Source organism: Monopterus albus, unplaced genomic scaffold (genome assembly GCF_001952655.1).
Source record: "Monopterus albus unplaced genomic scaffold, M_albus_1.0 scaffold160.1, whole genome shotgun sequence".
NCBI classification, from domain to species: domain Eukaryota; kingdom Metazoa; phylum Chordata; class Actinopteri; order Synbranchiformes; family Synbranchidae; genus Monopterus; species Monopterus albus.
Genome location: NW_018128040.1, coordinates 320,261 through 324,920, shown reverse-complemented (window position 1 = coordinate 324,920; position 4,660 = coordinate 320,261). Strand labels below are relative to the sequence as shown.

Genomic DNA, 4,660 nt, shown 5'->3' with positions numbered 1-4,660 from the left:
TATTGCCCTAGAGCTTTGATTGTGCCTTACCGGGCTGTAGCGTCACACGACTCATAAGCTCGAGTGCCATTATAGGTTTAAGGAGCCATACAAAAGCTAGAGGTTGGCTATTAGTGGGGAACCTAATCCGGTTTATGTCGTTGCCATGGTTACAGAGGCCCGTCAGCGCCGGAGAGCAGTGCATTTTAAAAACACCAGCTTCGTGTGTGCACAGTGAGAATAATATTGTTTGTGCATATATTATTAGTTAATCTGTGGCATTTTATTACACGGACGTCTTTAATTCACATAAAACTCAAGTTCTGCATACTTGTTCCAAACCCGAATATTATGTCGCTTGTATAGCCTAGTAAGCAGTAGGCTATATTTATTTTGCACGTAGCCTCTTTGATGTTTATAAGTGTAGGCGTATTTGTGAGTATTTTGATGCACTAAACACGAGTGTAGGCTACTGTACTTAGACAAAGCCTACGTTTTGTTCTGTGTCCTCCTTCTTTTACTAACCTACATGTTATAGCATAAGGGTTAGTTCATTAGTTTGTGCGTAATTAGTCTAAAATAAAAATGAAATAGGCTCGATATAAACTATACCGTAGATAGGTAAAAAAATTTACATTTTATATAAATATACGTCTTAAAATATATTTTTATGTTTGCATAGTTATGGCAAGCCGTTCAAAAATAAAGGGATATATTGATTGAAACGCTGAATATATTGAATGAAACTTGAGAATATATATATGATAAAAGTCTGAATATATATAATGAAAATCTGAATATATTGATTGAAATTTGAATATATTGATTGAAACTTGAGAATATATATAATGAAAGTCTGAATATATATATATAATGAAAAGCTGAATATATTGAATGAATCTTGAGAATATATAATGAAAGTCTGAATATATTGATTGAAACTTGAATATATTGATTGAAACTTGAGAATATATATAATGAAAGTCTGAATATATATATATAAAATGAAACCTCACGTCATCAACGCGTGCGCCATCTTGTGTTTTAACTGGGTGTTTTTCATTTGCTCAGTCTACTGTGAAGTTGACAAAGAGCCAGTCAGCAAGAAATTTAGTGGCTGCCATCCTAAATAACGAAGAAATAATTAACACACTAGCGAATGCGTGCAGCACCCAAGAAAATACCATAAACCCCACCCAATATAGTACCACTAATGACGAAATTTATTCACTGTTTAATTGAGGACAGCCAAAATAGCGAGTCTTACTAGCCAGACTGTTCCTAGTCAACAGGCTAGTAGTAGCAACGTTACAGAAAGAACCTTAGCGCTAGCGTAACGCTAAAAGTTGTACTCTCACAGGTGTCTGCAAACTGCCTTAAAATACCCATAGACAAGTGCATTCCTCTTCTAATGTACCTTTTATAAGCAGACCATGTAGTTAGTTTGACTTTTGTTAAAAGAAAATAAAAAAGAAATACTTTTTATTTTTTAAATCCAGCCCTTTTGTAGTTATAGTCTCAGTACTGCCAGCAGAGAGACACTTTCATCATTCAGTGCAGGAACAAACTGTTTATCCACACTAACAGTGTCTATCACATCACTACACATTTCAGACCCATTTTCCACTTAACCATTCTGCTTGCAGTTTATAAGGGGGCAGCAGGTTAGAGCCCCTCAGTTCTGTGTACTTTCTATTTATCTATATATTAACACAAAATAGCATGTTAAGAAAACAGAACAGAACAAGGAAGACAAGACACTAGATATGGACATTACAAAAGAGACACAGAGGGTCTTACATTTGGTTTGTGTGTGATGTGTGGGTGTGTTCATCTCTATGCAGTCTCTATGCAGATAGAAAATTTAAAAAAAATGAAAAGGTGGGAGGGCAAATACTAAATCATAAATGTAAAACGGGGGGTAAGGCGGTGACGAGGGGCCCCACCCCCCCCCCCACCCACTGGCCAAGACAGCGTAGCATTACGTTGCTATCTAGTCACAATACTCCCTGAGGTAGCTTGGCAGTAGTCAAACAAGTTCAAACACTTGCACACAGAAGTCCACAGGGAAAAGGAAAAAAATAAAACGCATGGTTTGAAATGTTGTCCAACTGAACACATGGAACACCTACAAGGTCAAAGCTTTGAAAACTTGTTCTCAACATCAGTGTCTTATAATTAATAAAGGGTTCCTACATTTTCTGTTCTGTATTTGTATTTTTCCTCCATGGTCTTTGGTTATTTGAGAAAAGGGAAAATGCCATATACTGTACTTCTGAGCACCAATAACAAATTGGCAACAGGTAAATCATTTTACTTTGACTGGTGCTTATTTAGCCATGAATATTTCATGTCAATGAAATCAGATTCTCTGGGACTTTCAGCAGTTTTCATGTGGTTTATTTTTATGATTAAAAGTATTTATTGTTTACATGTATATTAACCATCATATGCATATCATTAATGTGGATGCATCCTATGTAACCTTACAATGTATGGCCCTTTTTATTTATTTTTTTAATACATCTAAGATGGTCCAATAGGCAATTACAATCTTTATTTTATAAAGGAATTTTAGGAAACTATGGGAAACAAGCTGACATACTGTAAGTATTTTGACTTGTTGCAAGTTTTTAAGAACTTTTTTAAAATGTAATTTCAGTTATCACATCATCCAGGTATGTCTGTTTATCCTGTCAGGGATGTTATGGGGTTGCCCAGAGAGCATCCACAGAGTGCTTTCCTCAGTGAGGGTTATTCTGCACCACTAAACATGCTCAGCACAGTGAAACAGCTTGGACCTTGAGGCTCAAGCCCATTTCCCTGATGCAACTCTGCCCCAGCCCAGGGCTCTCCAAGGCCAGCGTGTTGCTTGCTCTTGGATAAGGATTGGAGCAGAAACACAAGAGGAGCATAGCTATCAGCATGCACTTTCAGTCCAGAAGCCAGAACAACTTCAGGCTGTTACGAGTGCTTCTGGACTAGGTCATAGAGAAATATGAGCATAGGGTAACCCACTCCCCTCCACCGGCACTTTTACCTCCATCCCATAACACCTCCCTGTTCCTGAACTCCACATACTGACAGCGAAGAGGGAATAGAGAGAGAGAGAGAGAGAGAAAAGCAGGCAACTCATTTTAAACTTGGCTCTCCTTTTGAGGACAGCGCAGGACTCAGCAGATGTTTGAGAGAGCAGGGACTATACAGGTATGGAACAGCAGGCACAGATTGTTCCCAGAAGCCTGTGTGGGGGATAAAGGCACAAAGCACAAGATTTCAAAACACCTGTGCTTAGGTGGAATGTGACACAATCCATGGACACAAAAACAGCGTATATAGTAATTTTGGCATTTTAAACAAGTAATTTTACTTATTACATTTTTATATAGAAGGGGATTATGCTGCAGAAGTTGTTCAGAAGCTTCTATGTATAATATGTTTCCTGCCAAGGAGATGTGGCAATAATTTTGCACAGGAAAAATTACTATAACAAAATGTAATTTCTTACATACATAGCAGGTTTTTCAGGGTTACAGAGGAGTACATGTAGTACAGTAGCAATAGCTTCTATTTTTATTGCTGTGTATGCTACAATATAATGATGAAGGTATAACAGATATATGTTTTGAGTTGTTTGTCACTTATATTGTTGTTGCTTGCTGGTGTCTTTTTTGTTTATGTCTTCTCTTTGTTGTGGGGAGATATACAATATTTCTAAAATAAAGTGTATTTCAAAGTTATCGAAAAACTTTTGGTCACAGTCACTGTAGAACTGTCTGTCACTTTTTTAGTGGCCAAGGCTGTATAATATCAGCTCACTATGTGTAACCGGTCGCCTTTGGGTCTCTATACTGTCCTCTTAGTCCCCCGCCCTCTGGTGACTGGCCGTGCTGCGTTGTGTTAGCTTGGGACACATGGACCGACACACTTGCTATTCACGGGGCCCTTTATTGCTGGTCATAGAAGGAAAACCACATACAACATTTTGTGTAATGATTACATCCTGGTTACATTCTGGGTACATATTACATCCCGGTTACATTTTGAGTAATTATTATACCCCGGTTACATTCACCCCCCAAGAATTTCACAAAATTATGGGATGTACCAAAGAGTAACAAAGAAGAGCAAAATATACATGAAAGCAAAAATAATAATACACCCATAGAGTCCTTACACTGGCCATAGTCAGGGGTCAGAGCAATACCAAATCGATAAAACTGCTCAGCAACGAAGCTTCCAACATACAGGATGAGAGGCCGGATAACTGCATGGCGCCTAGCAAAGTCTCCGGGCACTCTTTATATAATGTGGGGTGCCATATAAACCACACCAAGGCCACAACAATCTTGGGCTTAATTACATCGCTTGACATACAACTAAGAAAAAGAACAATAACCAGATTCCTGTGGAGAAACTACAGTGTAACCCAAAATGCCAACTCAACATCACACATGAATAACAGACGCGGCAGTGGGTTCACCCCCCAGAAGGGACTCCACCTGAACCATTGATTCAATCAGACGACAAACAGGCTTGACTACACGACCAAAACGCGTGGTAAGTCTCTGATATATGTCCGTACCACCAGCCGCAGCTGGGGAAGAAGAGTGGGAGCTGGACTCAGTAGCTACAGGTGGGGAAGTATCAGCCACGGACAGATCCCCAAAAGTCGAGGTAC

The 4,660-nt window shown here is 38.8% G+C and overlaps 2 protein-coding genes across 2 annotated transcripts in view; one reads left to right on the top strand and one right to left on the bottom strand.

Moving 5' to 3' along the window:
• Positions 1 to 4,660, bottom strand: part of lrrc4ca (leucine rich repeat containing 4C, genome duplicate a) — a 152,241-nt gene that overhangs the window by 111,440 nt on the left and 36,141 nt on the right. The gene's annotated exons all lie outside the window — the stretch shown is intronic.
• LOC109968749 (rho-related GTP-binding protein RhoA-B-like) overlaps positions 1 to 4,660 on the top strand; it is a 12,713-nt gene that overhangs the window by 1,478 nt on the left and 6,575 nt on the right. The window lies entirely within an intron of this gene.